The sequence below is a fragment of the Petaurus breviceps genome, unplaced genomic scaffold (assembly GCF_028583685.1).
Source record: "Petaurus breviceps papuanus isolate PSGF00001 unplaced genomic scaffold, PetGlider_PUasm1.0 37, whole genome shotgun sequence".
NCBI classification, from domain to species: domain Eukaryota; kingdom Metazoa; phylum Chordata; class Mammalia; order Diprotodontia; family Petauridae; genus Petaurus; species Petaurus breviceps.
Window position 1 is genome coordinate 89,863,798 of NW_027186296.1, and position 13,390 is coordinate 89,877,187.

Genomic DNA, 13,390 nt, shown 5'->3' on the forward strand with positions numbered 1-13,390 from the left:
CTCCCCCGCCTTCCCCTACGGAAATCGATGCGAGGAAAGAGAAGGGGCAAGGAGAGCGGGGTACGAGGCTCACAACTTTACCGACACCCCCTTTCTTCCCTCCCCCCCACCTTTCCATCTGGAGGAACCAGAGCAAGCGCTCGCTCCGCCTTCAGGGCCTCAGAACGTCCCCGTCGCCGCCGATCCGGACTGGGCCCAGGGCGTGAGGAGAGGGGCGCAGGGCCCCTGCTCCCCACCACCCGGGGGAGACTCCTCAGCCCAAGGACTCTCCTTCCTTCCAGCCCGAGCTCGACTCCCCTCAGGGAACTCCACTCCTACTTTCCCCAAGCCTCCGAAAGAAGACTCTTACCCGGCAGTGAGGCAATCGACTAAGTTGTCAGCCTCTCCATAGCGCGATCTGGGAGGCCAAGGGAGCTGAGAGGGGGCAGTCAAGGCCAGGGGGGAAGGAGTGCAGTGAGGAAGGCCAGGAACGTTACTCTTCCCCCAGCCGCAGGTTTCCCCAAACCCCAGCGGAGCTGACACATCAACAAAGATGGCGGCGACGCCGGACGCCGCGGAACCGGCCACTAGCTCCAGCTGGGAGGGAGGGGCAGGAGCTGCTGGAGCAGCCAATCAGAGTGGCGCTGGCGAAATGACGAAAGGGCGCACCTTGAGCCACAGAGCAACCTGTCTGCAGTGGGCCGGGTTTAGGCGAGGCTTCTCCTCTCCCTGCTCCAGTCACCTTGTTTGCGAGGCTACGAGTTTAGCCTAGTTTTTGCTAGTTATTTACCTGGGAGTTGGGTTACCTGCCGCTCTTTAGACCTCCCTCCTTCCCCTCCCCCATCTCTGAGGAAAGTATAGCAAATCACCTTTGGATTTTATCCCCTTCCCTCCCAGGTATATACGCCTTATCTTAGTCCTGGGGCTTAAAGAAATAAAAAAGAATTGCAAATCAAAGGCCCTCCTTCTCTGTACCTCAAGGGGTGGAGTCTTTATCTATCTTCGTCTTGAAGTGGAGCAACCAAATTCGAAGCTCTTGAATATGTCGGCAGCTTTGTGAATAACTGGGCCAAAAGTGTTGTGGCAATTTAGGATGACCTTTTTGGTTGGGGGGGTGGAGTGGTGATGGTGGTAGTGTATGACGCATTAATTGCATCAGAATATAAGTGAAGGCTTAATTTAGAAGAGTATCAATCCAAGAATTTAGGTATAAAAACTAACTCGACCGAATATACTTTATCTCGTATATCTAAGGTAATAAAAACGTTGGTTATTTTTTTTAAAGATTATTTGTAGAAGAAAACGTAAAAGTAAGGATCAGATGCCCTGGGGCAGTACAAAGGGATGTGCTCAGTTTCAGAAAGTAAGCAGATGAATAATTTGGGAAATATGGGAAAGCATTGTTCAGAATGCAGTCGGTTGGAATCCCACCAAAGTCAGTTCTCAGCTCTGTGACTGGCAGAATCAATCCAACTCCCTCAGCCTCAGTTTCCTCATCTGTAAAATTATACCTGAAGCACTTTAGCTAGTCATCTTGAAAAGCAAATGGTGTATAATAGAAAGTTTACTGGATTTGAAGACAAAGTAGCTGTTTGAATTCTGCTATTATTTAGTACCTTTGTTACTATGGATTGCTAAGCAATTATTTTAAAAAAGATTAAACAGTTTATAAAAAGCCAATTTAAAAAAATGACTACTTGGAAAACATAATGAAACATTTTAAGGTATACGTTTAATACATAAAAAGCTAGAGCAGATTTTTTTTTTCGTGAAGATGTTTTCAACTCAAAAGGCACTGCAGAGGAACTTTTCCTTATGAGCGCTCCAAAACCCCAACGCTTACCAAGAAGTGAGCTACATCTAGAGGAACTACTTTCCTCGCGTTAAAAGCAAATCTGGGGCACATGCGCAGCAGCTCCTCGCGGATTTGGCACGTGCTGCTTCGACCTCACATCTGAGTGTGCACGTGCTGCCCCCTAACATCCTTGCCAGCACGTGCCCCCGGGCTGCGCAGGCGTAGCCAGTCTAGAAGGGGTTGGGGGGGTGGCCTATTGTGTAGTGGTGGTGATTCGTATCCGTTTGAAGCTACCGCAGGGCTTAGAGAGGAGTCGTTGGGGGCCAGGACGCCAGGGGGGCACAGTGAACCGTTTTTAAGCCCGTTTCCAGGTAAGGGAAACCTTTGAGGAAGGCCAGGAGGTGTGGGGTGCTGGGGAGGAGAAAGTCGGGGAGCTGCGGCCGAGCCCAAGGGCATAAGCAGGGAAGCAGGGCCTGACTCCAGTGGTTCTGTGGGATGGGGACCTGCAAGCTGGGATGACAGGACAAGACAACCTGGAGGCCGAAGTGGGAGAGGCTGGGCAGGGAAATGGGCGACTGTGGTAGAGAAGGCCTTGATACCACCTGTAAAAGACGGTTTGGGGTGGGGTCCCTTGGCAACCATCGAGGTCCTGCGTGGAGGAAGGGAATTGGGACCTCTGTTAACCTTCCCATTTGCTCCTTTCCCCTAACCCCTAGTCATTCTGTAAAGGGAAATTGTCATTTTTATTCACGTTTATTCAATTTGAACAAAATTAAATAAGTCATAAAACTCAGCGCTCCACTTCAATGCTGGAACAAAAATAACAATTCAGTACTCACATTAGACGGCCCTTAATTGTACACTAGCACCACTGTCAATATAATTTGCTTAGGGTGAGCGTTTCCACGTGGGGGATTTATTGGGGGAGGCACACCAGAACAGGCCTGGAATTTACTTTTGTAGTAAAAAGGCTGTTATTTGCCATGTATAGTTAAAAGATTATCTTCTAAAGGAGCTTCTAGTTCATGTTTTTTACTTCTTTCCTAAAATATCAGGATTGTCAACATGCCCATAATATTTTAATGGGGGCAAGAGGGGTCTCTTTGTAAATGATTACTGTACAGAAAATCAAAAATTATTCAAGTAAAGCAATGTGATGCGTTGGGGGTGAGGGGAGGAGAAGAGCCAGTTAGAAGTGGGGAGAGTTGGCTCCTCTTCCCATCTAGCTCTCCACTAACTGTGACCCAAATTTGGCAAGTAGCTTGATCATCTGGTCCTCAGTTATCCATAAAAAGAGGAGATTGAACTGGATCTAACTTAGGCTGGTTTTAAGCTACTAATTCTATCTTTCTAAGTACCTTGAGCCCCCTTTTAGCTAGATAATTCATCTTGAAAGATTCCATGGTTCAGTAAAAAGCTTATTAGATTAGATGTTAGAGGAGTTGTATTTTAATTCTGCTATGTTAATGTAACCTTGGATATGTCACCATCTCTGGGCCATGTTTCCATACAACTTTAAATTTATGATCCTAACTAAAACTACTTCATAGCAGATACGGAAGTGATTCCCTAATTTTTGGGGGGAGAAGGGGAGAAAAAATTTTGGGACTTTGGGAAAGCAGCAAAAATGGGTCTTCAAAATAACTTCTTAATTGGCAAAGTGAAAATAATACAATATTAGACAAATTCAACAAGAGGCAAGATCCTAGGATGATGTACTTTGGGAAAAAGCCTAGTAAGACCATATGACCTCACACTGTAAAGATTGGGAACATTAGAGTATTTCTTAGGCTGGGGTCTGAGAAACAGTGCTGGTAGAGAGCAGGATCTGGGAGTTTAGTTTAATGTTTTTTTCTGTTTAAAAATTCGTATTAATTTTTGTTTTGTTTTACATCACCTAGATTTTGCAGTATATTCCTACCACTGAAGCCCCCCAGAGAGCTATCATACAAAAAAGGGGAAAAAACACTTAAGCCAAACTGGCCAGAACATTAATAAGTGCCACATTAAATGTATTATATAGTGTTCACTATCTGTAGCCCCCTACTAGGGTGTAGGGTGTGTTCAGGGAAGACTAGTACCTCTGGTGTGAGGGCTCCACTGGGAGACACTGGCAAGGGACCTCCCAGTATGGCACGCCTACATCAAAGAAATGCTATACTCTATGAGCACAGAATTGCAGTAGCTCAAAAGAAAGGTGAGATACAAAAATTGAGAGACATCTCTACTCCAGATGTTCATGTGGACTATCTGTGCCCAATCTGTGGTACGGTATTCTGAGCTTTGTATTGGTTTGATCAGCCAGTCAGACACACTGTACCTTGGCTCCAATATAGTGATGTCTTTTTTGGTCCTATTCGAGAATGAAGGACAACAACCAACGTGTCCCCCACTTCTGCAAAGAAGGGAGATGAATTTTCATATTTCTTCTTTGGGACCAAATAGTTAATTATAATATTCCAACATTTGGTTCTTACCGTTTTTTCCCCTTTACATCGTTATTATATACTGTTTCCCTGGTTTTGTCTATTTCATTTAGTTCATATCAATCTGCAAGCATTTATTTAGTGTCTACTATGTGCCAGACACTGTGCTAAAAAGAAACATATAAAGCTTCCTATGCTTCTCTGTAGTCATAAATGGACTTCTGATTAGTTGTCAGCAAGCCTTACTGTGTGTTTACTGTGTGCCAGACAGGAGATACAAAGACAGAAATTAAAGTCCTCATTTTCAAGGAGCTTACATTCTTTTTGGGAAGAGAATATGTATATAAATATAGACAGAATATGTGCAATATAGATATCAGGTAATTTGGGGGAATGTGCATTAGGAACTGGGGATCAGGAAAGGTTTCAAGTAGAAAGTTTATCCTATATATCCTAAATATATCATTTGTACATGGTTGTTGGCATGTTGTCTCTCCTATTAAGCAGTGCTCCTTGAGATCAGTCAGGGAGGGCTTTTCTTTTTATTTCCAGAGCTTAGCACAGTATCCAACTCTTAATACTTGCTGACTAGCTGAGCTGAGTTTTTAAGGAAACAAGGAATTCCGAGAGGTAAAGGGAAGGAACAAGTGTACTTTACAAATAAGGGACAGCCAATTCAAAAAGCAAAAACTTGAGAGATCATGTCTTGTAGAAAGGACAGTAAAAAGGCTGGTTTGGCTGGATTATTGAGTCCCAAGAAATGCTGCCAACTTTTTGCCACTATAAAAAGTTACTATAAATAATTTGATGTTGTGTGGAAATTTTTTTTTTTAATCACTGACCTCTTTGGGGCATATGCCTCACAATAGAATTGCTGAATTAAAGGGCATGGACATTGTAGTAATTTTGCAGGGACACCAACCAAAACATCATAACAAGAATCCAAATGTGAAGTGATGAGAACCTGCACCCAGAGCAGTGGTAGTGTTAAAAAAAAAAAAATACATGGGAGATGTTGGGAAAGTCGAATCCACAGGATTTGGCAACACATTGGATGTGATGGGTAAGAGAGATTGAGAAGTGGAAGATGACCCCTGAGTGACTAGGAGAAAGGAGGGAATGTCCTCAGTAGTAATAAGGAAGTTAGGAAGAAGAAAAGGTTTGAAAGGAGAAAGATGAGTTCAGAGTTCAGCTCATGTTTCATTGTATTTAAGTGCCAGTTAATTTGAGATATCTAATAGGTGGAGTTGGGAAACTGGAGATCTGGAGAGAAGAGGTTAGAGCTAGATGAATAGATCTCAGACTCATCTACATATCCCCCAAAGTCCGTGAGAGCTGATTAGATCAATCAAAATGGTATAGAGGGAAAAGAAAAGAGGGTTCAGGACAGAGCCTCAGGGGACACCATGGGTTATGGGAAACCTAGGTGAAGATATCAATAAAGAATACTGAGAACAGTCAAACAGATAAGAGAACTAGAAGAGAACATTAACATTGCCTTGAAAACCTACAGAGAGCATAAAGGAGTGATCAACAGTATGAAATACTTCAGAGAGGCCAGAAAGGATGGAGGGTGAGAAAAAAAAAAAATTTAGATTTGGCCATCAAAGAATCAGTGGTAAAAGATCACAGTTTGAGTTGAACAATGAAGTCTGAAACCAGAGGCCAGAGTTAAGAGAGTGAGAAGAAAGGAAGTGGAGGCACCAATTGTAGATGCCTTTCTTAAGGAGTTTAGCTGCAGAAGGGAGGAGAGATATAGGAAGATAACTATCAGGGGTGGACTGATCAAGTGAGAGGTTTTTTTGAGGATGGAGGATGAGACATAAGTGTGAAGGAGCAAGGAAGCCACTAATAGAAAGGGAAAGATTAGAGATTACCAAGAAAATGGGGATGAAAAAGGGGCCAGTGGGCTGAAAAATATGGGATAGAATGTAATCACTTATTAGAGATACATAGAGAGGGTTAGCCTTGACAAGAAGGGCCACCTTCATGTGAGACAGGTGGAGGAGGAGATTGTGGAGAAGGAAATCGGAATAATGTGAGATGAGAAGGAAAGGGCAAAAGGGAGCTCTTGGCAAAAGGCTTCAGTTTTTTGGAAGGGGGAGCAGTGGAAAATTTGAGGAGAGATGAAAAGGATTAGAAAAGCATTTGTAATATGTGGGATAATGATTCAATTGTTCAGTTATTCATTGGTGTCCATATGGGGGTTTCTTGGCAAAGATACTGGAGTGATTTGCTATTTCCTTCTCTGGTGGATTAAGGCAAATAGAGGTTAAGTGACTTGCCCAGGGTCACACAGCTAGTGAGTGTCTGAGGCTGAATTTGACCTTGGGTCTTCCTGACTCCAGGCCCAGTGTTCCATCCATTGAGCCTTCTAGCTAGCTTCATTGAATCAATTGGGAGCCATCTCCAGTTGTCTTGCTCTGTACCTTGCCACTGGTCCCACAGGACTCCAAGGAGAAAGTGAAACTGATGATCTTGCACAGCCCTCCCTCACTTAAATACAATTCACTTGCAAGTAATGGTGTCATCTTCCTGATGTCATGGTCCTTTTTGAGAATGAAAGACAAACAAGACCAACAGTGAATCAATTAGGTGTAAGAAGAGTACCTTGCCTTAGGGGCTCATTTGAGATTATGTAACATCAATGTATAGTGGACCCAGCATGGTTTTGTGATTTCCTCCTGCCTCTTTCAGCAACAGGTGAATAGTAGTGAACATAATAAATGGTGGAGTAATGCAAGGCTGGGGAAAGATGAGTGATAGAGCAAGGAGACAAGGGACTTGAGTGTAGAAGCTAAAGTAGAATTGAACTGGTTCATCATGGGGTCAAAGCGAAGAAGGTGGGAGAGTATAGTGAGTGTAGGGATGATGACTTGAGAAAGAATTGAGGGGGAAGGGATTGGTGACAAGATAAAGGGTATGACCATCTCTGTGTATAGCTGAGTTGGAGGAGTAGGTAAGTCATGGGCAATGAATAGGGTTTAGGAACTGGGAAGTTAGGATGTTTGAGGGACTTATAAATATGTGTGTTGAAGATCCTTAGAATGAGGCCATGAGTTGGGGAGGAGATATTGACTGTGAGGTAAGCACTTAACTAGTGTCCTTAGAAGTATGTAGAAGCCATTACTAGCATCTTGATCGGGTAATTAGTATGGATTAGGTGAACTTTAGTCAATAAATATTTAACAGCTGCCTACTGTTACCAGGCCTTGTACTAAGTACTTGTACTAAGGGATACAAAGAAGACAAAAAAAAAGTTCCTGCTCTCAAGGAGCTTACAGTCTATTGGGAGAGACAGCATATAAACATATTTATGTACTTACATATACATACATATATATATGCTACATGTAAGACAAATTGAAAATAATAATGGGAAGGAGTAGAATTAAAGGGGGTTGAAAGGGATAGAGGTTACTTACTGATGGAGGCAGAGAAAATTTAGAAGTACCCATGGTGAGTAGAAAGTATTCAGACACCCTCACCTCATCCCCAAGCAGGGTTGGGTCATAAGTGAAAATGCAGCCAATTCTGGAAAGGGTGGCTTAGGTGCATTGTGTCATCAGAATGGGGTCAGGTCTCAGTGAGTGCAAGAAGATGGAAGGAATGAGAAAGGAAAGTGTTTAAGATCAAAGTAACTTTTGTTATTCATGGAACAGGCATCCCAGAGAACACTGTGAAAAGGATTGGATAGACCTGGAGTGGTACCTTATTGGTGAGAAGGATGGGAAAAGAAAGTGGGGCAGTTGATCACAGAGAATGGGGTTTGTACAGTGATACTCAGGTGTCAGTCATTAGGATGACAGATTGTGATGGGGGTGAGGAGGAGTGGTTCTGGTGACTTATCTGCCTCTAGAAGGGGTGGAGCAGACTGGAGGGTGAGTGTAACAAAAAAACAATCAGGTTGGGCCTTTTTGGGTTATAGAGGTTTCAGTCAGGGACTTAATAATCATTGAGTAGAGTTGGGGTAGTATGGAGGGTAGCAGAGTGAAAAGTGGGTGGTCAGGGCTGCCAGGTTCATCAGGTCCTACAGAAAAGTTTAGAGTAGGAACCCTTGATAAATTCCTCAGAGAATCCAGTTGATTTTCTTCTTGGAGTTTAAGTTGATTGTAAAAAGATGAGTTTTCTAACAAATTCTCTTCATTTATGACTATACTATGTTTCTGTAATCAATTTTCTAGATGAGGTGAAATTTTTGAGTTTTTATTTGTTTTGCTTTTTTTGTAATTTGAAGCAGTCTTTTGTATAATTTTGTTTAATGTTTAATAATGTCATTCTTTTAAGAATTGTTTGTATCATTTTGAAGACTTATCAACTGGGGAAAGACTTTTGGGTTTTTTGTGTTTCGGATATATCTTGGATTTTGAGATTCTCATTTTCACTTATTATTGCTTATCAGACAAATTTGGCGAAAAAATTTCCCCCCAGTTATCTTAGCCTATTTTCATTAATTTTGTTTGTGCAGAAGCAATACTGGAAAGCATACAATTTTGTGTAATTAAAATGATCTATTTAATAATTTCACTTCTCTTGTTTGATTAAGAATTTCTTCTCCAGGTATACTTGTGAAAAGTACTTGATAAGATAAGATAATCTTTGGGCAGCTAGGTGGCTCAGTGAGTAAAGCCCCTGCCCCGGAGTCAGGAGTACCCAAGTTTGGTTCCGGCCTCAGACACTTAGCACACACACACTCACACACACACACACAAAAAAAAACACTCGCCGTGTAACTTTGATCAAGTTACTTAACCCCAATTGCCCTCCAAAAGGCAAAAAAAAAAAAAGATAATCTTTGATTTTTTTTAAAAATGGTATTATTACCTCTAATATAAAGGACATGTATCGATTTTGAGCTTTTTTTGTGGCATATAGTGTAAGATGGTGATCTGAATCTAATTTTTGTTAACCTAGTTTTCTAGATTTCCCAGCAGCTCTTAGGTTTCTTTCCTAGTAGTTTTCCACTTTTGACTAGTAGTTCTTGGATTCATTGTACTATACTCTGTTATTTCTGTCCTACTGAAGTGAAAATTCTGTTAAAATATTCACATAACAAATTTTTTAAATAATCCAAAGCCATTATCTTAGGTATTTGCAGTCTCTAAATGCTGGTGCCCTGAGATAAAGCTCTAGTTGCCCTGCCTCTGGAGAAAATACTGACTTGGCATTAGCTGTTTGACTAGATGGTAAACCTTAAGCTATTTCAGCTGATTGCGGTATCTAGGACCTAGCCCAGCCTCCCTCCTCTTCTTTTCCCCAAATTAGCTATCTGTTTCAGAGACACTATTAAACTGGCTTTATTTATCCTGATTTTATCCCTCTCTAGTGATTAGGAGACTTCCACCATTGCACATCTTGTTGATTTTATTGGGTTGGTGGTGGTACATTATTTATAAAGAATTAGAACTCAGTAGCACAAGTTTTCCCTTTCAATAAATTGAGTATCACTGAGAGGATCAGCTTACCTGAAAAAGAGGCATTTAAAGAGAGAGAGTTGTGTTTTGAACATCTTCTGAATGAACTTGTAGCATTATTTTTGTGACCTTGGAAAAAAATCTTAATACAATCAAGGGTGTATTTATTTTGCAGGATTTTTGAAGATTTCAGACTTTTTTTGGTCTCTTGGTGTTCTATAAAAAAGAAAAATCCTATCCCTGGCAGTATCCCAGTCCTTTCTTATATCACAGCTATTTTTATTACTTTTCAGCAGTAACTGAAATGGCAAACCAGTGCAGTTCGTTTTTCATTTCCCTTTTCAACAAGTACTTATTAGGTCTTCTGTGTGCCAGACACTGTGCTAGAAACTGGGGAGAGGACAAAAAGGACTGCTCCTTTTTCTCAAGAAGCTTAAATTCTACCCAGGGAAGAAAACATGGGTACAGATATGTAAAAGCAGTCCCTTTTCTCAAGGAACTTAAGTTCTCCCTGGGAAAAACGGGGGTACAGATATGTGAAAGCAAAATATATCCCAAGTCTGGTTTTTTTTTTTTTTTTTGGCAGGGGGTGTTGGGAGGAAGGGGAGGCAGAGTAGTACAAGAGGTAGCATGAGCTTGAACCTTTAATGGAACTAGGAAATTCAAGAACCTTCTAAGGTTTAAGGGATAAGAGGTACAGTGAACCTAGTTGGCACTGAGAATAATATCCTGGCCATGAAGTCAGGAAAACCCAAGATCAAATCTGGCCTCAGGCACTTAGCTAGGGTTACCTTTCTAGGGTGGTTGTGAGGATGAAAGGAGATAATATTTAGAAAGTACTTTGTAAACATTAATTACTGTTGTCACCTGTATAGAGTCATAAGGGCAGGAGATTAAATGTCATCTGTGGAAACAGAAAGTAGCCATGTTGAGCCAGAATAGAGAGTACTTTTATTTTTTGGTACTGAATTCTCTACTTGGACAGCAGATAGTCTAATGAGTGGACCTGGGGATCAGAGGAACCTGGCTAGGTTCAAGTCCAGTCTCTGAAACATAATGATGGTGTGATCCTGAGCAAAACACTTTAACCTCTTAGTACCCCACGAATTTCTTGAAGAACTCTTAAGTGACAGAACAATTGTTTTGTTACTGGGAGTTCCCTAAACCAATGAAATCACAGGTCTGGAACCAAAAACAAAGGTTACTATTTAAAATTGTCTGTTATAACCTAATTGCATTGAGATTCTTTGCCCTATTTTCCCCTTTACAATTTTGTGGAACTTCAAGGTAGGTTCTTAGAAGGAAAAAAACAGATAAACAAGACAAGCAAGGCATTGTTGGCACTGTCATGTTAAATTTAATACAGTCTTTCAAAAAATCTGTAATATGGGGCGGCCAGGTGGCTCAGCGAGTAAGAGCACCAGCTCCAGTGTCGGGATGACCTGGATCAAATCTGGACTCAGATACTCAGCACCACACCCAGAAATAACTGGCCGTGTAACCTTGAGCAAGTTACTTAACCCCAATTGCTTAAAAAAAAAATCTGTAATAGAGGCTTTTAAACTTTTTTTGTGTGAAAATGTCAGCTTCAAAATAATGAAAATTTATTCCCCCTTAGAGTAAAGAAAAAATTCTTTTTTTAATGTTGAATGTTAAACATTTAGTAAAATAGCAATACAATTTACTTAGTAGCAATTTACAATTAAATTTGATGCATAAACTCTCATAGTGATAGTTTAGTTTTTCTTCTCATCTATGTTCTTTTGGTCTTTCATTTTTTTAAAGAATCATTTTGTATGGAAATCTTTAAAAATTTTTAGAGAAATTTTATTATGGAGCATATATGATTTGGCAATACAATTAAAATTTAAAAAAATAAAAATCCAGTGTACTTAACACATTTTTTTTTCAATAAAGACTCTCCATTCATTACCAATAATGGTAATATCTGTAGCAGTCCTCCCCTACCAAAGCAATATATTGAAATAATTTTTTTTTATCAGTAACAAGATGATGAAGTTTATTGTCACCATTCCTCTTTGGCATGTTTCTGAGTTTTAATTCAGAGCAATACCACTGAAGAGCAATAAACTATATTGACATAAATATGACACATCATAACATAAATATCCTTGGTTATTTTTGTTTTTGAAACATTATTTTGTACCACCCACCAAATTGTGCCCTGTTTGAGCAGATGGAAAAATAAAATCAAATCCCTAGTACCTTAGTTGCATAGTTCTGCCAAAATAAATTCCCACATTGGCCATGTCCAAACCTATTCATGTATGTCTTTATTCTAAATTCATTGCCTCTATTTCATAAGGTTAGTGGCTTGTTCTATCATCATTCTTTTGGAATCATGCTTTTATCAATTTGTTGATTAGTATTCTAAAATTTTTCAATTTTTTTCTCTATGTTATTGCATAAATCATTCTCTTAGTTCTACCTAATTTTATTTTGTATAAGTTCATAATGAAGACCATTTCCTCTGAGTCTGTTCATTTCATCTTTTCTTATGCCATAGTAGCTATTCCCCAATAGGAGGGCACCTCTTTACTTTCCAATATTTTGGCTACCAGGGAAATAGCTAATACAAATATTTTTGTATATGTCGATCCTGTCCCCGAAACACCCCTTTCTTTGGTGCATATACCTCATAGTGGTGAGGCTAGGTCAAAGGCTATGTAACTTTGGGACATACTTCCAAATTCCTTTCCAGAATGCCTCGATCAGTTAGTTCACAGCTCCCTCAATAGTGTGCTACTAGTCTACCTATTTTCCCACTCCGCTCAGCATTTGTCATTTTCTTCTTTGGTTATCTTTTCTAGTCTGTGAAGTTTGAGATAAAGCCTTAAAGTTGCATTGATTTGCACTATTCTAATTATTGGTAATTTAGAGAATTTTTCGTGTTCTTTCATTTTTAATCAACTTTTCCTCTCACAAAGTTGTCATTAATATATATGCATTCTTCTACTTCTGCCTTTTTCCCATTCTATTATTTCCTATAGTTCTTTCCAAATTTCTTGATATTGTTCATACATGTAAGTCTTAATTGCAATATAGTATTCTTTTAACATCAGCATATTACAATTTACTTAACCATCTCACCTACCGGACATATAGGTTATTTCTAGGCTTTGTTTTGTTTGGGGGGGGGGAGGGTTGCAATTGTATGTAATGCTGATAGAATAGATTTTGTACAGATAGCTATTTTTTTTATTGTTTTTTTATTTTGTTTTGTTTTGTTTTTTTTCAAATCAAATGCTTCATTAACTTCTGGTTTATATCATTCATTTCTGCCAGATTTTGATTTACAAATTTTCTCCCTGTTTTTCCCCTATCCACCTCCCCAAAATAGCAATCCCACTGGATATCCCCTCCTCCAATCTGCTCTCTCCCATATCTTCTCCCATACCCCCTTTGACTTTCCAGTAGGGCATAGTGGATCTCTATGCCCCAGTGCCTGTATATCTTATTTCCCAGTTACGTGTAAAATAATATTAATAATAGTATATATATATATATATTTTTTTTAAACATTTGATTTTAAAACTTTGAATTCCAGATTCATTCCCTTTCTCCCTTGTCACCCATACAAGGGAAGATAATCAATTCAGTCAGTATAGGTTGTACATGTGTAGCTATGCAAAACATTTCCATAGTGGATATATTGTAAAAGACTGACTATATTTCCCTCCCTCCTATCCCACCTCCTACTTGTTCTACTCTCTACTTTGATCCTGTCCCTTTTCAAAAGTGGGTGCTTCCAACTT

General features: G+C 40.0%; 1 protein-coding gene across 1 annotated transcript in view; it reads right to left on the bottom strand.

Moving 5' to 3' along the window:
- The window catches only part of CCDC186 (coiled-coil domain containing 186), a 69,027-nt gene extending 68,440 nt beyond the window's left edge, over positions 1-587 (bottom strand). The window contains exon 1 of the mRNA XM_069099021.1: positions 350-587. The gene's annotated coding sequence lies outside the window, so the exon portion shown is untranslated. The remainder of the gene's footprint in view (positions 1-349) is intronic.
- Positions 588-13,390: the final 12,803 nt, after the last annotated feature.